This window comes from Anolis sagrei, chromosome 3 (assembly GCF_037176765.1).
Source record: "Anolis sagrei isolate rAnoSag1 chromosome 3, rAnoSag1.mat, whole genome shotgun sequence".
Lineage (NCBI taxonomy): Eukaryota > Metazoa > Chordata > Lepidosauria > Squamata > Dactyloidae > Anolis > Anolis sagrei.
In genome coordinates, this window is record NC_090023.1 from 93302537 (window position 1) to 93328737 (window position 26201).

The window sequence follows — 26201 nt, forward strand, 5'->3', positions numbered from 1 at the left end:
AATAAATAAATAAATAAATAGTATTATATATTACTATATTGCACTATACCACTATGCTGCAATATTATTAGTAATATTACATGTAATATGTAATCTATAATACAGGGTTAGTCAAAATGCATAGGCCAATAAGCCATTCAATAGGCTTCTTATTGGCCTATGCATTTTGACTAACCCTGTAATAACCTCAAAAACCAGTGCCTCTGAAAAATGTAATAGAATAACTGAACTATTGTATTATTAATGGCATCGCAAAAGTGTTTTGTGAGAAACACTTGCCAACAACATCCACAGGGGTAACCAAAGTATTGACATACTCCACGTTGGTACTTCACCCAAGATTTCTTTTCAGATACATTTTTTGAAAATCTCATTTTGTATCTCTTAAACTTCTTTTAACAAATGTTATGAGCATGTCTCTGGGGACTTTATTTCTAGATAGAATTTTCTAATGGCAAATGGAAGATCCTATAAAAATAAATGACAAGTGAATTACACTATGTAACATGATATTTGTTCCTGAATTATAAATGTCTTTTCCTAATTGGTTCTATCATAAAAAATATGGAAAAAAGTTTACTAAACTGCAAAACCTTTACTTTTGCGAGACATCCTGCAGCACATTTGCTATAATCTCAACCTATTCAACATAGTTTGGGGCAGCCAGAAAAATGATGTTTCTGGAGTATAATATTGACTTTAAAAGTAAGTACCACAGATCTAAACAGGAAATAAAAGTTTCAGACGAGGAACATTTTTTTTTCAAATTTTGTTACATAGTGTTGTAATTCTAACAGATGTGCCTCAACAAGTTATGCAGAAATGCAGAGACTATTATATTTTGAGACCATTTGAGAAAGAGAAACTACAGATTTCATTGGTTAATACTACAGGGAATATTGGTGACCCGGAGAACAAAGATTCTTGCTAAATTCAGTGATAAAGGCACAAGAATTTTATGAGAGAAATAGAGAAGACTGGAATTCACAAGATCAGTCACTGCAGCTATCATCATAAAAACACAAAGAAGAAGAACAAACAAATAAAGAACAACACAAACTATTATGGAGACAAATCAAGAAAAGATTCATCAAATCCAAGAAGCAATAAAGAAAAAGAGAAGAAAAGTAAAAAAAAAAATCAATCAGCAAATGTTAAAGTAATTCAAGACTGATAACTGAATGTATAACTGGAAATGTATAACTGGTAAAGAGAGAAGATCAAGAAATCAAAGGAGAGGACAAAATAATACAGGAGTTTTATAAGTTTCTCCAAGATTTATACACTAAGAGAAATGAACCTCTACAAGAAATTAAAGACAGAGACAAAAATTACAATTGGGCATGATTTCATGTTGGAATAATTTGTAGAAATTAGCAGTGAATCCATCTGGGCCAGGGGAAGAATTGGGTTTGAGATTCTTGCCTCTTATTTTGTGCCTTATTTAACTCTTTTATTATTTCATATCTTGTATTATTAGGTTATTGCCATTATTTTTACTGTTTTATTTTGTTTCTGTTAACCATTTTATTTGATGTTATTGTCTACTTGTATGTATTTTATTTTGCCTTTGGTAATTATCCGGGCTTGGCCTCATGTTTGCCGCCCTGAGTCCCTTTGGGGAGATGGTGGTGGGGTATAAATAAAGTTTTATTTTATTATTATATGGTCACAGTTCAATCTACTAACAGTAATTCCACCCCCACCCCAACCCCTTTTCTCTTTCCTGTTTTCCCTTTTCTTGTTTTTGTTGTTGTTGTATAAATTGAAAGTTTTAAATAAAAAAGAAAATAAAGCAAAAAATAGAAAAATCTCACTTTGCATTTACATAATTGTGTAGCTCTTGATAAATGGTTAAAATGCACGTCCCATCAGCTCTACAGTACTGCCATTTGTGAAGAAGGTTGTGAGTTGCAGTACAAAAATATCTGGAGGTCTATATGATTTTCAGGGCCTGAATACCCTAAGGTCAGCAGATCCCACTTGATCTTGAAAGCTAAGTAGGATCAGTCCTGGTTTCTACTTTATTAGGAGACTGCCAGGGAATGCCAGGGAATACCAGTTACTATCAGAGGAAGGAACTGGCAAAACTAACACTGAATTTTCCTTGCATAAGAAAATCCTATGAAATTCATGGGGTCACCATAAATTGACAGACGACTAGAAGGCACGTGCACACACATATGATTTTCACCCCTATTCCATCGGTGAAATCCCATTCTATATAAGCACACTCACAATGAGACTTTTTCTCCCCCTCCTTTTGTATCCTCTTAATTAGTTCTTAGGAATCTCACAACTCATCAAAATAGGGTTTTTTGGGACATACAGCAGATGCAAGAGTGAAGGAGAGTTTGTTTTGCCAAGTGCATCTGTCCCATTGGTGAGCAGACTTTGCTGGATTTCACCACATTTACAGTTTACTAGTTCTATCAAAACTTTCAGTAAGATGAATCCTCTACATCACCACATGCTTGTTTCTCCATTGATCAATTAAACACAGTGTGTCATATGTTCTGCGGTCAACCATAAATGCTTCATTATTTGAAGGAATACCAAACAAAACATTTTTGTTGTCTCCCTAATTAACTTCTCATTGTCAGGCACCAACTGTTGGTATTAGTTTTCCTCCATATGCCCTGAGTTTCAGTTTTCTATTATTCATTTGTTTCCTCTTCTACCAGCTACCACACTTTAAGTAATCATGCTTTATTGTGGTTTAGCATATCTGCCCTAATATTTGCTTGTTCCCTCTATGTTTTTTTTTTTTAAGCCGTACCAAAGAACTTTATTGTTTCAGCATCACGGCATCTTGCTTATACTTATTTTCCATCTGTGCTCATACTTACACACACTTCATTTTAATGTAATAATTCTTTTGTTGGCACCTTCCCTTTCTATACTTCCTTTTCTAGGATGACATTTTTATTGTTAACACCCCATCACCCTTCCCTCTTACCATATATTTACCCTATATCTTTATCTTTAACCAGCTCACAATTTCCTTAATTTCTGTACAATATTTACATTGGCTTTGCCTCATTCTGTCCATTCTATGTATATTTTCCATTTATTTTTAATTTCTTCTGTTTTAGCCTCCTGTACATCAATCCCGAAATCAGTCCAAGCACACAAATAACACTGACTCCAAAATAATCTGCCAAGCCCTCTCTACTAAATAAATGAATAATAAAAGCCATGGCAGATTGTAGCTCAGTGGATATTTTAATGTATTCCTTATCATTTTTCTTTAGGGAAAGTCACAATCCTTTGACCTACACAATTCCTTCAACTTTTCAAATTTGGAATAAATAGTCTACAGTAAACAACATTCGGTATTTTCCCAAGCCCTAAAGTTCTATTTATTCTTACTTTCTTACATTTAGATGTTGTGACAGTTTCTCATTTGAGTATACTTTTTGTTGTTGCCTGCAGACAAACTAGATTATTATTTTTTTATGAGCATGCCACTATTTGTGGTTAGCCTGACCCAGTATGTTTTCAATATTATTTTCACTGAAATTAGAACATTTGAGTATTTTGTGGACATTGAACGAAGCCCATGACTATAGCTGTGGAGAACCACAAAAATTCTGAAGGACTGAGTCATATTCAGAAAGAAATGCTGGGATTTCTTTTTTAAATGTAATAGTAGTCTAACCCTCCCCCTTTTCCTTCCTTCTTCTCTCTCCTGCCTTTCTTACTCCATATTGCTCCTATTAATACTTCTATGAGTGGAAAAATATAAAAAAATTGAATTCAAGCTATAAAAGTAATCTTTTTTTAAAAAAATGTTTCATGTGAAATATAATTAATGATGTATTGTCACATAATACCATGGCCAAATTTATGGGACACATAAACCTGCATTGTATAGACCCAATATATGTGATTATTTTGTTTTCTCTGTTAGCAAGCCCCAAATGATGTATGATTATTATATCTGTCTTCCTACTACTTTCCAGCTTGAACTCCATGAAACTCTACCTCATTATTCCATTTTCTCTTTTTTGCTGCCACTCTACCCATTAAACCCATATCCCACACTTTATCTATTCTCTTCATCCCTAACAATTGAAGACCCCTTTCCCTTATAGTAATACTCCTATAACCACTTATCTGTGCTTTCACTTACCCATGCCCAGCAGAAAAAAATGGTCTTGCTAGGAATTTGCTAAGTACTCCAGTTGATTCTTTGGTATACTTCCTCCTTAAATTACAATACAGTTGCATTGGAGGAACCAGCAATTTTTAGAGAGGCTACATCATTCTTTAGTTGATGGATAGAGCCAAGTTGTTTTCCACTCATTTAATGTGATTTTTGGGGTTGGGGGGCACAAGAAGTCAGCTTCTCTAAAGTCTTACATCCTTTGGACAAGGGCTGAAACAAGATTGCAATTCTCTTTTGCTCCTTCATGCCAGATCCTTGATCCTTATATATGTTTGCTGTGGTGTGTTGCCCCTCTGTTGTGTAATGATCATCACATGAATGAGGTCCCCCAGTCTGATTCGCCCGCCTCTGCAGTGAATTGGTGGAGTAGTGGGGCAATCACGACATCCCACACCCCTTCTCTCTTGCTGCAATACTTCTCCATGAGGAAGAATCACCACATGGCTCCTCCCCCCCCCCCCCCATGCTGGCCCCGCTGTTTTGAACTGAACACAAGAACTCTCCTGTATTCTGGGGGAAGCATTCTGCCATGTTGTTAAGTTGCGGAATGTCGTGTGATGGGCGATGTAGGGCTCCGAGGAGGAAACATCCTGGAAGCATCCTAGGATACTAAAATCACTTCATGTGATGAGATGTGAGAAGTAACGCATACACTGTTCTCTATGGTTGAAATCCTACATGTGCACATAGGCCACATACATAATTTCACATCCCTGTGCCTTGCAATTCTTAAGCCCTGAGAGGCTCCCCTGCTTCTGTCACTTATGAAAGGGGAAGAGTAATGAGCGAGATTATTCAGACTTTGTAGAAGTAGCTGGTCTCAGCTTGCTTGAAGAGAGAAATGAGGGTGCATTTTAAAATAGAATGCTTTCACCTTTTCCTTCTTCCAAGAATTCATAGCAGTCAGATTTTCATAGTCTGGGCCTCCCCTTCTGCTCCTTTCTTTAGTAAGAAGCAGCAGCAGTTGCCCCACCTGATGCTTGACAGATGCTGGGCATGGGAGATTTTTGGACAGACCACAAAGGCAAGAGAATCACATTATGTCCACAAAAAACACTTACACACATGCACTTCACTTAAATCCATGCACAGTGAGAATTTGTTTATGGAACTGCTGCTCATCCTCTCCTTCCTTCCTATCCTTCCTTCACCTAATAGACTTCTGGTCTACTCCTACATGCCCTCTGTCACATCACAGATTAAAATACATATGTCTTTATCATGTGATTGTGTCATTGAATTTTTCGGTTAAGCAATTTGACTGCGGATGGTATGGGGTGGTAGTCAAATGCTTTATGCCACATGCTCTAAATAGTTGTTTTCACTCTTGGGACACATGTGACTAAGCAAAACCACCATTTGGTCCAGGAATCTGAAGGGGCAATAGAACAAGTCATACATTTCATACTCAAAAGGCAGCTATGACACCCCCCCCTCTGAACAAATCTTGCTGAGAAAACCTTGTGATAGGGTTGCCTTAGGGACACTCAAAGTCAGAAATGACTTGAAGGCACATGACATTTTTAAAAAAACTTAAATTTTTTGAATGTGTAAGTTTAGTTATAGACTTGTCACATACATTTTCTGTTCGCTTTACATTCTCCTGAAGAGGAAGTGCACTGGAATGTAAGGCATATGCATAATCATCATTCACTTAAATATTCATTTATAGTAAATGGCATTCACTGCTCTTTTGAAACATATGTTATGGCTTTTAAAGTCCAAAGGATAAAACAAAGAGGAACCATATTCCAGTTCATCTGTATGTTTAAACTGCTTTAATCATCATGACTCCATCTCTGGATTTGTAATTTAATGATTTACTTAGAATTTTGCTTTTTTCTAAAGGAAATATATCCAGGCCTAAAACAGGTTGTTGTAGTTGTCTGATTCAAAGGTACATCTGATTTATGGAGACCCTGCTGTTACCTATCATAGATTTATTCACAGGGTGTTTGTTTTTGCCTTCCTCTGAGGCTGAGGGAGTGTGACTTGCCTAGTGGCTTCCATTGCTGAGTAGGGATTTTGAACTCTGATCTCCAGAGCTCTAATGCTCAAATCACTTTACCATATAGCCTAAACATGTGATGAAACTCCCCCCAGTGCTCCCAGAAGGAAGAATTTAGGCTTTGTTGGTGTATTAAAGTGTTCCATGTTTATTTGACCAATTTACCCAATCAAATTAAACCTAATTGAATTTAATTAAACAGCTTCCAAAATAGGACCATGATTCTACTTGATGATGCTTTATTTTTGCTAACATATCCACCTCCTCCCAAAAAATTCCTGAAAATTGGTCATTGATATACCAGCTGCACATTGATAGTGACTCATTAATTTCTCTGTGCCTTTCATGGCTAGCGAGATGCATGAAACACTTTTCAACAGCCTTTTAAAAAGGGTAACGGTCGCTATTTTACCACTCTCAATTCATTCCATCAATACTATTTTAGGGAAACTGACACCCGTCTGTCTGCATTTCTTTTCTTCATAAGTGCTGTACTTTGATAACTTAATGTACTGCCTTGTAAAGCTCACAAATCAAGTTCTCCTACATCACACCTCTGTAGCACCATGGTATCACATAAAATTTTCTCAAGGACCTGTGGAGGAGATTCACACTATCTTTCATCTAAATGCCTACTTTTGTGAGACCAAAAAACAAACTCATGTAAATTGGTGGTTATTTCAAGTTAAAGGAGTCTATTGACAAATTTCTGCAAATAGAAAGAGTGACCTTGAACATGCAGTTTTATTTGAAATATGTCTTTGGCTCTAAGGTGAAAACATTCCTGTGGATACATTAAGTATGGCAGTTGATGATGTTCAATTCCTGGGAATTCCAGCTGCCAAAATAAATAAAGTTATACATTGACCATATCTGCCTTTGGTCATTTTTTCAAGCACATATTTGTGTGTGCTGCAATTCTAACCACATTTTGTTGCCCAGTCTTATCTTTATCAGTTGAACTTCAGTGTTTGCTCTCTAAAATTAATACCTGGAATTTATTCAGATGAGTATAGTCTGATGTGTTATCTCCAGGGAAGTTACAGATACAGTTTCTTTCTGTAACTCCATCAGCCAAACTCCATCAGCCTTATATTGTGCCTGATCCCTGTGCTATACAGAGAGTGATGACCAGGGACTGTTGACCACCCTTCGGCAGCCATGGTGCTTTTCCTTCTCTTGTGTTATGACCTTTGACTTATTCACATGTAATTTTGACCCTTAAACTTGCCCTCATCTTATATATGATGTCAATTTATACATGAGAATAGATAGTCCTTTAAATGTACTATATCATTACTTTAGAAAGTCTTGTGGCAACAACGGTGTGAAATAAAACAAAAAAACACAAAGGCAGCCATGCCAGTTCATAAAGGTCCAAATACAAAATACATTTCTAGGCAGTACCTCTAACCAGACCTGCTACAAAAGTGTGCAAATTTTCAAGGTCTGATGGATCAATAAAATTGTATATGGCTCACAAAAAAATTTTAATACCTATATATCAGCTATAGCATTTTATTAGAGAGGATGGAGATATACAAAATGTGTGTCCCTTGCACAGAAATCTGGCTGCGTGTTTATGTGTGAGATGGAAATTCTAGTCTAATGAATCTGGAAGGTAGAAGGTTGGTTTAAATGGCCCTAGCACAATTGTTCTAGGAAGCCTAGTAATTTATTTATTTATTTACTTGCTATATTTATACCCCGCCCTTCTCAATCTCAAAGGGGACTCATGGCAGTTTTACACATAGCCAACTATTCAGTGCCTTAAAACAATGTACAATTAAAATAAACATTTTAAGATAGAATTAAAACACATTAAAACATATAAAACATTAAATTCACTATTAACCATCCAATCTGCAATTGTAATATACAGTCTGGTCAGGAAAATATCATACCTCTGCACCCCTTACTAGAAGTGGCTGCAAAACCTATGGAGAGAAATTGAAATATTTATTTTGGGGGGTTTCGCTCTTTTGCCATACGTGGTCAAAAGAAGAGCAAAAGATAAGCTTTGGGAATGAACTGAAAATTGTTCTCCTCCTCCAACTCCTTGTTCAGTTCCCTAATTGACATTACAAATCATGGTCATGGTCAGTGGCTCAGCTGTCAACCAAGTAAATTACTTTGACTGAGTGGTCATGTCTCTGGAAGCATTCCTTGTAGTTCTAACCTATTTGGATAAGGGTTTGATCTCACTCCTACTAGGGGCTATAAAAGCAATACTTTCTGCAGTAAAAAGCCCACGGAAATTTAATTTTGAAAGCAGAAGAGAGAAGATATGGTTGGCAACTTTTCCCCTCTATTTTACTGTCAATCGGACATTGAATAAATATACTTGGTAAGTGGAAACTGCACTCCAGTGGTAATGTCCAGCTGTTTAAATATTGGTACATGCAGCATAGCTTTGCTCTAAGTGAGTGCATGTATGTATGTATGTGTGTGTGTGTGCATAAAGGAGAGAGCAACAGAAAGAGCAGAAGGGCAAGAGGGAAATTGTTGCCATAGCTAACTTTTCCTTTGTGACAACCTGTAATAAACTTGTAGACAAAGAATTTCCTTTCACACTTCCTTTCTGGTTCCACTTCTAAAGGACACATGTAATCGGAATCTAAGGAAATGGGGACTATAATTTTTTCCAGTCATTTTTTAACCTCTGAAACTTGACACAGTATTTCCTGTGCTATTTGGCTCCAATAAGACATCTCTATTAAACTATACTATAACTTAATAGGGGGAGAGGATGACAAGCAGATTTTCATCAATGGCATTAGTGCTAGAAGTGCTAATGGATAAAGAATTCAACCGAGCAATATGTTCTTTTTAGAAACCAAGAGAATGGATCAGTCCTGTTCACTGCAAACATTTGAAAGATATATTGTTGAAGGCTTCCATGGCTGGAATCACAGGCGTGTTGTGTGATTTCCAGACTGTATGGTCATGTTCTAGCAGCATTTTCTCCTGTCGTTTCACCTGCACCTGTGACTGGCATCTCTGAAGAGGATCCTCTGAAGATGGCAGCCACAGATGCAGATGAAACATCAGGACAAAATGCTATTAGAGCATGGCCATACAGCCCGGAACTACACAACACCCCATTTAAAAAAAAATGTTTCACAGTCATTTATTGGTGTCATGAGGTTTATCTCATCATAGAGTTGGTGTTCCAGCAATGAAGAAACTAAGGCTGCATGATGGTAGAAGGTATGTTTTACAACCAAAAGGCTCTACCATTACTTCCCTGAATCACCAGACAGAACTGTGAAAGATCTTAATTGATATTTCAGAGAATTTCTGTCAGTCAGTGCTAATAATACTCAAGTAGACATATCAATGTTTGAAATGTAAGACAACCCCAATTAAAACTGCATAGAAAATGTAATCTTGAATTACAAAAATTCTATTGCCCCTTCAGATTGGATTTGGAGCAAACTGAGGATTTCTGTGGTTGCAGAAAACAAGCTTTGTTTGCTAGTATTTGGGGGAAGTGGGAAGAGAGAGAATGCCTGGTTCAAGAAGCAAAATAACTTAGCTAGATGTAAATGAAGCTGAAGGAAGACAGCTTCCAAATTATGAAGGAGGTGTGGCCAGGAAAAATGTGACTAGTGTCAAGGTTAATCATATAGAACAATGCAATGAAAATCAAACAGGAACTGTGGATGCAAATAGGAAGAGAGAGGAGAAGGAAATACATATTTCCATGCTTTTCAGTAGCTCATAATAGAAAATACAACATAAAAAAATGTTTCTCAAGCTATCTGATGTGTCGTGTACAACATCTTCCAGTCAGGTGAACTTCAAAAGAAAGACCAACAGTAATATAGTGGAAGCTGAGAGAAAGAGGGAGGCTATTTAAACACTCGTTATTCACTCTTAATGGTGGGTTTATATAGGTTCCTATATAAATGCTCTTGTGTTAGAGCAAATATAGATCTATGATAAACTTCGTGGCTTATCTGGACAAGAGATACAAGTTAAAGGCAATTATTTGAAGTCTGGTTACTTAAAAGCCATGGTTATTTAGTCTCAAGCTGTGTAAACAGGAAATCTCATCAGATTATTCTGATAATGGAGCATTTGGTTTCTAGAACACCAAGCAGTTAGCATTTTAACTTTATAACCATTCCCTGGCATAACTATAATAACCGGATGCTTTGACATATTTATTTGTAGCAATTCCGCTCATAAACATTTCTATATTATTAGGTTTTGTTTTACTATGATGGCATATCTTTTTAACAACCTGACATCTTTTTCATATGAGAAAGTGGGCATCAATTGAATTATAACATGATTGATGCATCATCCAATTATAGCTCCATACTTTATAAACTATCTGAAAACAAGCAAGTGGTGTTATTAATTGCAAGCAGATGGTGACAATGATGCATAGCACAACTTAGATTCTGATTAAAGTATGCAGTTTTTAGTTATGTATTAAAATCTGCATTCTATATATATTTGACGGGTGACTTTAGGTAAACCCATAGAAAATGAGACACATCCAGAATTACTAAAGATAATTTTTGAATTCATCCCAATAATTATGTCTTCTTCAAATGGCTATAAGTTGTGTTTAATTAGTGTATTAGCTGTGTATATACATATATATATATATATATATATATATATATATATATATTCAGGATTACACATTTTCTCTTCAGTTGAATGACTATCTTCTCCATTTGTCATCATAATTCAAACTTGAATTTAATCTGTAAAATTAGTTGATACATTTTAATTTCATAGTCCCATCCAGATGTTATTTGAGGAAGCTCTTTTTCTTAAGTGGAATGGCATGGCCTCAAATGAAAGGGTATCGTTTTGGCAAACTATTTCTTATCTAAGATTGGCCTTATGGCTTATTCAGTTTCTTAGATTTCTAAAAGTTATATATACCACATCATTAATCCAATTAGCACCCCCAACCAATTGATGTACAGTAAGTCAGCACTTGTAAAAGAACAGTGTAGTCCATCTTACTGAAATCCATTGCCCAAAAACTGACTAAGAAGGAATTCTTGGCTGTATTTTTGGAATACTGCATAGGGCATTCAAGAGTAGATGTGATTTCTCCTTCTCTGTTCTAAGGACAAGGGTCCCTTCAACAGAAGTGCCCTTTTTGATGGTTTCTGGCCAATATATCTATAGCACAAATCTCAGACCTTGGAAATGTTCCTTTTTTGGATTACAACTACCATAAGATCTAGGAGTTATCATCCTTCACCCAAAAAAAAACTTTCCCAAGCACTAAGTTTTATGTTGTAGAGATATTGGGCCCCACACATTCTAGTTCTAATGGGAAAAAGTAACTTTTCCAAGTTCTGATAAAGTATACCTCCACCCAATAATAACATGTAACTGTGAAAATTCTCCTTAAATGCTTTCCATTATGTTATGAAGCTTTACAAATATTTTTATTGGAAACATGCTTATCCTCCATGATTCCTTTAGCTGCCACTGCTTCAATAGATTGAATCATTTATTTATTTAATATCCTGTCCAACACAGGATCCACATGTACAAAAACAAAAAACATGTCAACACTCCAGCGAAGAAATGGAAGTGTTACAGCTTGAAACATAAGACATCCTTATTAGTGCCAACAAACCCAGCCATTTATAATAAGATCACAATTGATGTTGTTATGGTTCCTTTTTTAAATCTTGAAGTTTAGATATTATATTAAAGCTTCAAGATTAAAGCATGCATCAGTTCTGTTCAAAGTCATGCACAATTGTCTTGAGAGTGTCTGTTCCTAGACTTGGGCATTGTTGTTTTCTTGTTCTCTCTGGAAGACCTACCCTTGGCCTTTGGTGCTTCCCAAGGAAGTCCAAAACGTGGGACCTCATATTCAATCTCCAGTGCAGCCTTCCAGTTTTCCTGCCTTTATCCTCCAGAAAAGACTCCTCCATATAAGCCCTCCTGAGTCCCCCTTCGGGGGTTGAGAAGGAACGGGATAGAAATACAAGAAATGCATAAATAAATGAGAAAAAATATGATCATAACATTCAGAATCTATGATAGGTCTCATAGGAGAAAGAGAAACATCATACTTTTATAAATGTCTACTTAAAAAAAATAAATCATAAATTCAATTTGACTTACCCTCAGGTTAGTATGTGCAGAATTATGGTCTACCCAAAGTGAGAATGAGGAGGGGAAGAATCAGAACGAAACAAAAGTTGGGGTTTGATGGGGAGATCATGTCTGGATCTTTTCCAAATTACAAAATTATGGCCCTACAGCCTACAGTCTGTCCTTCAGCCAAGCACTAGAGGTCTTCTAAATAGCTTGCCCCAAGATTTTCCTGGCTGTTGCCATGGTAGATCAAGTGCAATCATACCACTATAACTATGTAGTGTGAGGAGGGCCTGGGCTTGTAAAATGCTTCTAAGAAACAAAGGTAAACTCCATCTGATAGAGAGTAACTTTTCCCAGGAAACAAAATTCACCTTATTTTTTGCCAGAAAAGTAATGTTTGTAGAGCTCTGGGGTGGTTTGGTGTTGAAAAACAGGTTTGGAGCTCCATGTGATCCCAGGGCCGAGCTTTACTCGAGTTCTGTCCTATATCAAGTGTAATTAATTTATTTTGGCTCAATCCCTGTCTTTCAGTCAAGTATCTTTAGTCTTCTGCTTCTGTTAACAACATGCCTTAAATACTATTGCATTCTGCAAATTTGTAGGGAGGATTTCTATCTATTCTGTAAAATATTATATAGATCTGATATTTCTCTCTTTCCTTTAGCTAGTCCCATTAAAATCAGCTGAGATTTTATCCCCAGCACCAGAAACTGGGAAATTAAAGAATCTGGCAGCCAGATCCTCCAGGAACGATAGGAACTGATTTATCTCCTGCCTGATATGCCTTAACAAGGCTGCTTCATGACACCATATTTCTGATGTTATTTTGTCTCTGAGAAACTCTAACCATCTGCACGGTTTTATAACTTGGAGCAATAGCAGGCTGCTCTTCAGACAGCTATTACTTTACAGATGGTGGTGCTTCTGACAGCAAAAAAAAGATGCACATTCAAAACCCCAACTATCAGTAACAAAACATCAAAAGCTTGTAGAAGAGCATTTCTTCCATCCTTTCCTTCAGGCTATGTTCTAGCATTTGGTCAAATTTGTTATTCTTTTCCTCGCCCTCTTCCATATGTTAGACTTGCATGCCTTCTTTTAACTTTCCACAAATTCTAATATGGTTAGCATGGTGAAAATTGATCGCAGGGACAAACTTACCAGCTTATTTCCTGCCAGTTATTTTTCTTCCCTTCCCTCCCTTATCTCTTATTTTCCTTTTTCAGTATAGCTCACAGAACATTACTGTGAAGACATTACTTAGGATTATGGAGAGTTTTGTTTCAAGCAGAGTTTGATGATTTGATATATCAATTTATCAAATCATTTTTTAAAATATTCAGGATGGAAAGAATTAATCTGAGATCTTTTAAAACAAAAACTCTGGAATATACCAAATCCGACCAATTTGTTAATTTAGACCTGGAAGCTGAATGTCTGTTTAGTCCAATCATGTTCAGTGTGAATTGGGGTTATTATCTCTTTCTTAATTAATCACTACTATGTAGAGTATGCATCTGGTGTCTTGCTCCTGTTAAAAACTGTTTCTATGCAAGTATAGATTGTGTATCACTTATCAAAAATGCTTGACATCTGAAGTGTTTTAGATTTAAGGAGTGGTGGTGTTGGAATATTTGCAAATACTTGCAGTCCCCAAGTTACGGACTAGATGGATTCTTTAGGATTGTTCTTAAGTTGAATTTGCAAGTCGAAACAAGTACATTTTGTAAGTGTAACTCCAGTCAAAAATACATTTATTTTAGCTTTGGATAGCATATGGAAGGATTAACACTCCTGCGGTGTTTGTTTTGTTGTCTGTGTTCAGAAGATTTCACCTCACTTTCTGTCTCTGCGATAATTAGATTTTGAAAAAAATAGCTTGTTGTGGAAACCAGGATTGAGGATAAAGCTTCAATGGAGACACCTTTTTTCCATGACAACTTTTTCAGGCGTGAATTTCCCCTCCTCGAGGTAGATTTCTCTCACTTCCTGTGGTCTCACCCCATTTGTAATTATGAGTCATTTGTAAGTCAGATGTTTGTAACTTGGGGACTGCCTATACCTTTAGAGTGAGATCCAAATCTGAACATTAAATTCATTTACGTTTCATAGATACTTTATGCATATACTCTGAAGGTAATTTTATATATTTTAATAATGTTGTGCATGGAAAAAGAGTTTGTGTATCAAAAAATGTGTATCAGCCATTAGAAAGCATTACACTATGTAACACACTTTTTGTTTCTGGGTTATAAATGTCATTTCCCAATTAGTTCTTTCATAACACATGGAAAAGGTTTATTAAACTGCAAAAACTTTGTTTTTGTGGGACATCCTGCAACACATTTTGCTATAGTTTTTCAGTGAATATCCCAATACAATATAGTTAGTGGCAGCCACAAAAATGAAGTTTCTAGAGTATAATAACTACTTAAAAGTAAGTACTGCACAATTAAACATAGAATTTTCAAATTTTATTACATAGTTCTATTAGAGGGCCCTTCCACACAACCATCTGTCAAGTAGGAAAATAAGGTACCACCTTGTGTGGGAGGCTAAATTTAACTAATTTATGAGGCCATAAGAAAAAATACTCTGGGGAATGTGGAATGCGGAAGAACTTCATCGGTGTCGTTGATGGACGATGAAAAGCAGCAGCTCCCCTGGCGGCCAGAAAAAAGTTAAATAGCCTCGGTGTATTTGTGTGTTAAATGTTGTTTGTCAAACTGGCATTGAATGTTTGCCATATATGTGTTTACTGTAATCCGCCCTGAGTCCCCTGCGGGGTGAGAAGGGCGGAATATAAGAACTGTAAATTAATTAATTAATTAATATTACCCAGAATATCAAGGCAGATAATCCACAATATCTGCTTTGAACTGGATTATCTGAGTCCACACTGCCAGATAATCTAGTTCAATGTGGATTTTATACAGCTGTGTGGAAGAGGCCTAATACACCAAGGTGGACAATTTCAGCTTTTAAAAGAGATCAAATTTTGGAATTTCATAGAAGGGATGTATAGATCTGCCACCCAAGAATTGGAGACTAGATAACAGGTGGCACATTTGGGTAGTTTTAGTTTAACACTTTAAATTACAAGCTAAGGTCCCATTGTTTATTTATTATTTCGACATTTATATCCTGTCTGTCTCAACCCCCCCCCCCCGGGGGGGGCACTCAGGGCATCTTACAACCCAGCAGCCATTGGATGCCAACAGCAAACAACAATAGCAATGCAATAGTTGATTAGATAAAACAACAACATTATAAATATCCACTAAAATATTAAAATATTAAAACACAACCAGCCTTAATCCCAAGTCCAAATCCGGTCCGAGGTCTATCAATTGTCAGTTCTCATAAGTCATTGCCAATTACTGACAAAGTCAGCTGTCCAAATGCTTTGTCCCAAAGCAATGATTTGAGGGGTTTTTTCTAAAGGAGTAGAGAGAGGGGATCACTCTGATTTCACTGGGGAGTGTATTCCATAGACGGGAGGCCAATCACACTTGTGAAGGTTTTCCCTTCCTGATCTCTTCTGGGTACCAATATAACCCTGTTGGGTGGGTATTAATAATATAATAATAAAATTTTATTATTATACTTTGTAGCATTTGAATTTCCCAAATAAATTTTTATGTTGACTCAGATGCCTTTGAACAGAAAAAAGACGTTATAATGTAATATGAGTGAAAAGTAGTAGAATATAATAGTTTTCATGATATGGCAATGCCCATTTTCCAGAAAATGAGTATATTATAGCATCGACTAGCCTAGGTTCAGACAGATTGTGAGATTATAATGGTTAAAGCCATTGTGAAACTTTCCCAAGGCTTTGTCTTTATGAGACCACATAATAAATGTCATCAGTATGTCTTTTGGCACCATAAATATTTATTGCTATATAGCAATATCCAGACAAGGAAACAGTAATCTAGAGGAGACAACATAATACACACAACAAATCATAGCTGGAATTCAATATCACACTTACATATGTATAGGTCAAAGTTATATATTTATAACCAATATTCATTTTCTGTTGTTATTGCTATTGTTATTTGCACAGAAAAAATTATTCAGAGGGGAGGAATTTTCCCAGCTTTTCATTTGTAAAATTTAGAGGGTATCCAATAAATCACCTAAGCACTCATATAACTTTTTGCCTTGGGTCACATGAAAATTTCGCACTTATAGCTAACCAAAACTGGAACTTGATCTCACATATTTTCAAGAGAAAGTATCCACAGACTTTGCAAAGAAGGTCTCTTAATTTCCAGATCAACATTTGGCATATGGGAGGTGCAATTCTATCTATATCCACTCTCATTCAGTTCATTGAAATGTATTGCTATGTAAATGTGTATAAAATTACAGCCGCAAGGACAAAGCTTTTTGAATGCCATTTAAAAATTTCAGACAATGATTTCTGGGTAGCAGCATTTAAATTTAGAAACAATGGGTAGAGTTTAAAGGAGCAATATTTCAAAACTAAACTAAAAAAATTAAAGCCATAATGCTGCTCACACATAAATACATAGATGTGCCTTGGGGGGTTGTAATAAATTTTTGCATCTCTCTGCTTCAGTAAACAGTCCTCTCTTGTCTGCTTTACTGTTTTATGAAAAACAGTTGGATCAATGAAAATAATCTGTTGCTTAGCAGAGTTGTAACAATATTTTTAAAACTGGCTGGCTATCTTTTTTCCTCCAATAAGATAAACACAGAACAAGCCTGTAGATCAAATGCAGTCTGTTGTTCCAGATACATTTCTTTCAAACTACCATGTTTTGCCATCTGTGACAAAGATATGATAAACGACATATTCCTCTTGATTGAAATGCATCCTTTTGAGGTGCAGTTCTTGGCCTTGAAAAAGAAAAGGTTACTGCTTCAGTGGCTTTTGGTCTCCCTGCCCACGCTATATAGATCCTATCTTGATTCCACTTCTTTGTGCCCTAAACAACCTAGATGCTCTCCTGACAAGAGCCTGTTTCTAAATTTCTTTTTACAACATAACAGCATCCTTCAAAGGACATGCCAGTGCATGTTGTACATTTTGATTAATTTTGTACACTTTTCAACCTTACTTACATACTTACCTACTTAGGCGATCCCTCGTTGTCCGAGTAGGATAGTCTTCCAAAATCAGTGTACTGGTGGGTCCATAGGTGACTGTGGAGCCCTATTCTTGATCTGCATCTTCTTCCACAGTGAGGGCATTGGTTTCCAGTTGGACTGCAGTCTCGGTCGGGGTTGGCTTGACACGCCTTCCTCTTGGCACGTTTATCTCTTTTGCCCTCCATTCGTGCCTCTTCAAATTCTTCAGCACTGCTGGTCACAGCTGACCTCCAGCTGAAGCACTCAAGGGCCAGGACTTCCCAGTTCTCAGTGTCTATGCCAGAGTTTTTAAGGTTGGCTTTGAGCCCATTTTTAAATCTGTTTTCCTGTCCACCAACATTCCGTTTTCCATTCTCGAGTTCAGAGTAGAGCAACTGCTTTGGGCGATGGTGATCAGGCATCCAGACAATGTGGCCGGTCTAGCAGAGTTGATGGTAGAGAACCATCGCTTCAGTGCTGGTGGTCTTTGCTTCTTCCAGCATGCTGATATTTGTCCACTTGTTTTCCCAACAGATTTGCAGGATAATCCGGAGGCAGCGCTGATGGAATCATTCCAAGAGTTGCATGTGACGTCTGTATACAGTCCACGTCTCGCAGGCATATAGCAGGGTTGGGAGGACAATAGTTGTATAATCAAGCACCTTGGTATCCCAATGAATGTCCCGGTCCTCAAACACTCTCTGCTTCATTCGGAAAAAATGGTTTTCAACCATGGTTTAACTCATAGAATCCTGGGAATTGTGATTCAGTCTGTGGATGCTTAAGTCTTCTTATATACAGTGGCATAGTAAATGGTGCCCTTATATAAGGTAAAAGGTAAAGGTTTTCCCCTGACATTAAGTCCAGTTGTGTCTTACTCTGGGGTTTGGTGCTCATCTCCATTTCTAAGTCAAAGAGCTGGTGTTGTCCGTAGACACCTCCAAGGTTGTGTGGCCGGCATGACTGCATGGAGTTCCGTTACCTTCCTGCCAGAGCAGTACCTATTGATCTACTCACATTTACATGTTTTGGAACTGCTAGATTGGCAGAAGCTGGGGCTAACAGCAGGAGCTCGCCCCGCTCCCTGGATTTGAACCTGCCACCTTTCGGTCAACAAGTTCAGCAGGTCAGTGCTTTAACCCACTGTGCCACTGGGGGCCCTTATATAGAACATAACTTCAAAAAAAAAACCAGAAGGCTACAGCAGGGTGTGCCTACACATGAGAGTAGTGCTTGGAGCATGGCAAAATCAAGGTTTGCTTTTGGACCCTCCCAAACCCCTCCCCCCCAATACCGTTTAACTCTGTTTGGTTGAATCTGTGATTGCAGAACCATGGATGCTAGAACCACACTAGTGGGTGGACTCACTGAAGTCTGCAGGGAAAACATGCTCTTATCTCTCATCAGTGACATGAAATTGTAAAAACCCATCTTTCAACTACCTGGGATGGATTAAGGTTTAGAGGAGGGGCTAGCCTCGGAGACTCTGAAAGCCAGGCAGGGAAGCTCCATGGGCTAGACCTGGCATGGGCAAACCCAGGCCTTAGGGTTGAATGTGGCCCCTTGGGCTCTTACCCCCTGCCCCAACCACGTATTACAACCCTGGCCCCAGTCCTCCCAGTCACCAGGACCCAGGTTTTCCTTGGTGAACTATACATCATCATGGGGGGGGGGGGGCATGTTCGCCAACAATGTCGAGCAATGTCATGACTGTGTTGTCCACAACTATGCTGTCGCAATATTTAGCTATTTCTTAATTTGTCCTTCACTTGCAGTCAGACTTCTCTTCATTCTTGCAGTGTATATAAAGTGTTAAATTTTCATATTCTGATAGCTTCATTTCTGTTTGTATGCCACAGATGGTAACTGTTGTGCTGAAGCAATGTCTCTCATTTAAGCAATGACTCCCAAGGCACAGTATTCTTCCTACTTTTATTCCTCTCCCTACAAAATCTTGCACCTGCTTCTCCATTCTCCAGAGGCAGTCCTTAAAGCCTCTTTAATAAGAGTTAGAAAACGTTCGTGAGTTATCAGTATTTCTTCATCTCATTCTATCGATATTTCTTTCTGTTAATAAAGAACACTTCTGAAGTATGAGGTTTTCTTCTTACCAATCATGTGTTATACTGACTCTATTATTTTGATCCAGACTTAGTTGTAATTAGAACAAGCAGATTGACAACCATGGGACTAAATTCAATTATGGCTGATTTCAGCCATAATTCTGATTAAATATTCTGATTAAATATGAACCCAACCCATCTAGGATGTACATTCTTTGTATACTTATTTTGTGTGAATTCAGCTGCCAGGTTTCCCCACATACATGTAACAAAGTAAAAGATACTACCCAGCATCCCCTCATCGTAGCTTAAATATCTATAGCTATACATCCTCCCTATGACTTACTGTAAAGTCTTTAGAGCTGCTCCAGAGCTGGCAGGATCAGAGAAATATCTGACTACCTCACTATAGCCAGATGAACAATGATTACAGGAGCATTGAGACCCATGGAGAAAATACAGCCCCTGGGGATCTCAGCCAATATCATCATTGTGTGCCAGTTACATGGATGTAGCCAGATGTTTCTCTGATTTTGCCTCCTTACTTGGAAGTACAAAATGGTCATGTGGGGGAGCTTCAAGGCATTTACAATAAGTTGGTGAAGGATCATTGAATCATAGAATCATAGAGCTGGAAGAGACCTCGTGGGCCATCCAGTCCAACCCCCTGCCAAGAAGCAGGAAAATTGCATTCAAGGCACCCCCAACAGATGGCCATCCAGCCTCTGTTTAAAGGCCTCCAAAGAAGGAGCCTCCACCACACACCAGGGCAGAGAGTTCCACTGCTGAACAGTTCTCACAGTCAGGAGTTTTGGAAACCGCAGTGGGAAGAATGCAAATGACCACAGTGCTCGAAGAACATGCTCACTGATAATGGGCACAAATAAGGTGCTGTACCCTAACTGTGGAAAAAAATAATTGCTAAAACCCACTGTGGTGTAATGGTTTGAGTGCTGAACTGGAACACCCAGTTGACCAGGATCCAAATTCTCGCTCTGCCATGGAAATCCACTGGGTGACCCTGGGCAAGTCACGTTCTCTTGGTCTCGGAGGAAGACAAATGCAAGCCTGCCTTGAACAAACTGATAAGAAACCTCCATTATATTTTTTGCTTTACAGTCACCACAAATCAGAAATACTTTCTAAGCACACAGTCACAATAAATTCCTCATCAAATAGCCTGAGATACACTTCTATAAATGTTTGTTAAAATAAAGGACTAGGACTTTGAAGACTTCCATAAGAAAAGCATATAATTAAGACATTAATAAAGATAAACTAGCAAGGCTCTGTGGGAAATTATTTATTTTGTTTCAAATACTGGTATTAAAAAATAACTGGAGCAAGATATAGTATTACTATTTCTACCCACCTACCCCAGAGGCAATGTGCGGAGGAATGAATACTTTTTATTCAGAGGGCTATGTGAGAAATGGGTGTGCTCGAAACCACAGATCAACAATCATGACTGCTTCGCATTCCTTTCAAATGCTTCTTAAGACCACAAAATATGACTATTGACTATGGGTTTCTAAGATTCTTAGCATTCTTAGAAGTAATTCATAGATGTCTCATAGAGACTTCAGTATATAAAAATAACATTGTGTGCTACTTCTTGTCCTAATGTTTAAGTATGCCCAATTTTTTGATTTTTTCTGCATAATATTGCTTAGTTATATGATGATTTTTTTTAAAAAAAAAATTCCTTCCTGCCCTCTTTATTTTGTTCTTTAACTCCTTCATTATAGCTATTCTAAGAGACAGATGTCAATTCCCACCTACTTTAGGGTCCACCCCACACTTTAACCTTGGGGAAAAAAACAAAATGCATAATTTCTAGCTAAGCTATTCTAAAGGAACTTAACCCTCAAGGGCATGCAACATTAAACATGTCCTTCAAATCTCTATGATGACTAAACACTTCATTTGGAATGACATAACAAAAACACAGACAACATGATGGGGCGTATGGGGGGAAATAGCGCAGGCGAACATCAAATGTGCCACATACACAAGGCATTTTCAGAAGGATTTCCTGTATACTTAAAAGCCGTGATGAATTGGCATGCCTTGTATCTGAAACTTCTGACCTGAATGGAACGCTTAACAAAAGCAAAGGTTGTTGAGCTCATTAAGTAAAAAGCCAGGTGTTTACAAAGACAAAATTCTCTGAACAAGCTCATAAAATCTGGCCTTGCGCCGGGAAATGAAAGAAGTCTGAACAAGAGCCACTGCAGCAGCAACAGCAACAACCAAAGATGAAAACGAAGCAAAACACATGGAAATTTAATTATTTCAATGGCAGCTTGATCACAAGGGTTGGTATTAACTGCAGTGGCATCGGCAAGTGATTTTTGCTATTACAGCACAATTTTAATCTGCTTTCAGCTGGCTCAATATGAAAGGGTTAACAGAACTTAGAAGTGTTTAAGTGCTGAAATGCAAACCTAAAGAGGGGTTTGTCCCTCTCCTCTGGCCTGCAGAAGACCAAAAGCTAAGAGGAGATAATGAATCTGGAAGACACAAGATACTGTATTGTCAAGTTCGCCTAGGGAGTACTCAGGGTGGGTTAACACCCAAAATGCTTATCTGTAACAATAATGTGTGTGTTTACGTAGTTTGTAGAAGGTTAGCAGTGAAAGACACTGAAGTGGCAAAATATGAGAAAAACATGTTTTTGAATGGTTGATCCGATAAGAGAGGTGTGTGCCCATGACACAGTGAAAAGACATGTATATAAGGTGACTGAAATATCCAAATATCAGAGACAGCCTTTTTTGAAGACACTGGTTTGTCTTGGTTGTTTCTCCCTGTGTGGCCACACTTGAAATAAAGAGATTTCTGCTTTACCTCTGGAGACTAGACTCTCTTCATTTTGCTGCCCTCTGTGACGGACTCAGCAAGGACCCCAAGCAGGGGGTCCCCTACAAATACACACACATATACACAGACTCTCCCAGAGACAAATCTTTTTATTATTATTATTCTTGGAAGCTCCACATCTTATCCATGTTTAGGCCTCAAGGCAGAAGCTTGGCAATCAAAGCCATCATAAGTCAAAGTGAAACCACAAGAACTTGAAAATTGCTCTGCTACAAAAAGTCTGATACATGTTATTATCACTGCTGTTTCATACTCTCCAACACATGTGTGCAGGTGCATGTGTCAGGAGAATGAAATGCCTCCTCATTTAGTTTAGGTCAAAATGTTTAAAGTTCTCTTGCTCACTCAATCACTTGGGCAGGAGGAGAGGAAGGGGTTGGGATGGAGGAATCATACAACAGGAATGCAGATAGGAGGTAAAGTTGATGGGGGGGAAATGAGAGTCACTGCAGTAATGTAACCTAAATTAATTGGAACCCAGTGAACACTTATCAGAAATGCCCTTTTGTGCTCAAGTAACTTCAGATTCAAGCACAACAAATAGTTCAAACTGGAGCAGGATATGGCACACTGGAGGTAGGATATAGCTCTCAAGTGGATTCATTAGTAAAGGGCCTTTACTAATACAGGTCCAGGGAATTGCCGGTGGTGCAATGGGTTAAACCCTTGTGCTGGCAGGACTAAAGATTGACAGGACGGAGGTTCGAATCCAGGGAGAGCGCAGATGAGCTCCCTCTGTCAGTTCCAGCTCCCCATGTGGGGACATGAGAGAAGCCTCCTACAAGGATGGTAAAACATCAAAACATCCAGGCATCCCCTGGGCAATGTCCTTGCAGACGGCCAGTTCTCTCACACCAGAAGTGACTTGCAGTTTCTCAAGTCACTCCTGACACACACAAAAGGGGGGGGAGGGAATCGCCTACTAGCAGATAGTCACATTAACATCGCTAAGGACACAGGAAATACTTTATCAGACAATACAATTTTAAGGTATGGACTATGTCAGAGGTGAACAGAGAAGGGTAGATTGAGATCCACCGGGAGATCATAAATATATTTGCTTAGTATCTATTAACTGATTCATATCAACAAAAATAGCAAACAAGAATGTTTCTGCCCCCAAATTGGGCACAATCATTGCTTAATCTGCATTAATTCAACTATACAATGTAGTTATTTGCATATAACTATATCACACCCACTGTGTGGGGGCTGAATAAAATATTAATTGGTGATGACCAATCACTTCTCCTTCTCCATCCTCCACCCCCCACATGTGGCATTGGAGTGGAGGTGAATTTAATGGTGGGAAAGAGCTGAGGAAAAGTATCTTTCTTTCCTACATGTGATTGCCCCAGTTCAAAGCAGGTGTCTGTACGCTTATTTCAAACTGAGAAAGTAAATACTATTTAGTTGCCACTAAGAATTTAATGTCCATGTAGGTAGCAGTTAGACAGTATGATCCCCATATCCAAGGAGGATATCTTCCTGGATTTTACATGACAAAACCATGAATCATAGCAAACTCTATGAAATGAAAGACTTCTGACTCAAATTTACTATAAAGTCACACTGGGGGACTGAGAAAATGTTTAGAGATATGTTTTGTCAAATGTGGGTAAACAAAACTGCAGATACTAGTCCCACATATATGGGGATCATTGGATTAACATTTGGAGACAAGGGATTGAATTCACATTCAACCATGGAAACACAGTGGGTGACCTTGGGCAAATCACACACTCTCAGTCTCAGAAACAAAGGCCAAGCTCCCTCTGGCCAAACCTTGCCATGAAAACCCATGATATGTTCACCTTGCCATAAGTCAGAAATAACTTAAAGATACATAACAACAACAGATATTTTTGAATACGGGCCAAGACTGTTATTTTTGTTTTACATATTATGCCATTTTTTTCCATCTGTGGATGTCCAGTATTTCCAAGTAGTAGGTGGTCCCTAGGTTCCCAGAGCAACCTCCAAAGATGGTTTGGCATGAAGGTTTATATTTATCCCATCCTTGAGGAATTTTGATAAACGTCTGGCAAGAATCATGAGAACAGTCTGTGTTGGCTAAGGCACCTGCAGAGCTGATGATATTCACTACTTTGCCTCAGTCTTAACCCCCTTTTTATTCTAAAGCATTTCTATTTACAATCAAATGATTGATTCCTTTTTTACATCATTCCCAAGTGCTGTACCTTAATGGCATAATAATCCTTTTTCTCTCTGTATCACAAAGTGCTTTCAAGGTTTCTTTCATTTTTTGCCAGACTGTCTGTTTTTGATTCAGCAAAATATATGGGAATGTGAGCTCGCTGTTGTGGTTTTTTTTAAGCAGCAGAGATATCCCTTCATTTGCAGAATGAGTGGGAAAAGCCAAATCAAAACTGATAATAAATAAAGCCAGAATAAGTAGAGCAAACGCAGCATTTAGGAAAAAAAATAGTAGACACTTCTAAGAATTCTCATAATAAAACAGGGTTGCTTCGCTTGACCACACCCACTGAAGCAGATTTTTGTAGTATACCCAATGGATGAAGATGATCATCTAAGCTGGACACTTCTTTTCATCAGTCTACATAACCCTATTCAAAGTCACTCACCGTTGCACAGAGTTAGCTTGTTTTATGACTAGTGCTGAAAAGAGGCCAGAATGTCTTCACAAGTGATACTAGGAAAAGGCCTTTTTGCCTGGAACGCATCACTAACGAATGTTTCTAATGAGGGATGGAAAATGGAAGAGAGCCATTTTTAAATTGAATACACACAGTCTAGCAAAGGTAGACTTTATAGTTCAATTACAGGCAAGAGAGATGCAAAACCAGATTTTGGTCTGTTCTGTTTTCTATACTGACTTCCTCGGTAAAGTGGCCTCAGTGTCCTTCTGGGATCAAAGGATTTCATTCTTACTTTGTCATAGACTATGCAGCTTTCTCCCTCAGCTGTCCCAGTAAATATCTTCCAAATAAGAATATAAAAGAGGTCTCTTGGATCAGACCCAGAATTGATTTGGTCCAGCAGACAAACCTTAGTTTCAAGCCATACATTTGCATGAAAACAATATGTTAATAATTGCCACTCTTAGTTCATTAACATTTTACCAAATTTATTTTTTCTGTTTTAAGAAAAAAATAACAACAATATTAAATTACCATTTTCCATTACTTAAATTTGTAACTGGATGTCTCATTTCAAGACTGCTCATATACTTAGCAATTTTGCAAATGATATAACAAATTACTCTTATATATTCATGTATAAGTCTAGAAATTTTAGTCAAAAACTCAACCTAAAAAACCCTGGGTTGATCTGTCCATGGATCAATGTAAGTATGGTCCCTTATCTCTTATCAAGAAAGGAACCATCACCTTCTTTGAGCAGAGTGGCAAAAGAGAAGTCTGTCCCATGAATACCTAAAAGAAGCACTGACTCACTATACTCTCTCCACTGTGATGCCGATTTTGACTTTTAAAATGCCTGGATGGAGAAATGGTGGTACTGACCAAGTGCAGCTGGTGTCCTGAGTTGGCATCGACACTTTTCCCTCAATGTCGAGACTGACATTGCAATGAAAATTAAGTTGTTGTTTACTGTATATACGCATATATAAATTAACCTTATCTATAAGGTTGATTTATACATGAGCATATACAGTAAACACCAAATTAATTTTCATTGCAATGTCAGTTAATTAACTTAACAATTTAAGACCAACACAGAAAAGTTTCAGGCTCTGTATAACAGGCAGCTGAACCCAAAAGGGACTTCTCTTTTAAAGGGTACGAGATATCCAGCTCAATCCAGTACATGTTTCATCTAAGGAGGTTCTCCTCTGCTGACTGAGTTTATCTCCAGGGAAACCAAACTAGGATATCAG

The 26201-nt window shown here is 37.8% G+C and overlaps 1 long non-coding RNA gene across 1 annotated transcript in view; it reads left to right on the forward strand.

Annotated features, from left to right (window-relative positions):
• The window catches only part of LOC137096633 (uncharacterized), a 59547-nt gene extending 40075 nt beyond the window's left edge, over positions 1-19472 (forward strand). The window contains exon 3 of the long non-coding RNA XR_010909563.1: positions 17910-19472. This is a non-coding gene — a long non-coding RNA (uncharacterized lncRNA). The remainder of the gene's footprint in view (positions 1-17909) is intronic.
• Positions 19473-26201: the final 6729 nt, after the last annotated feature.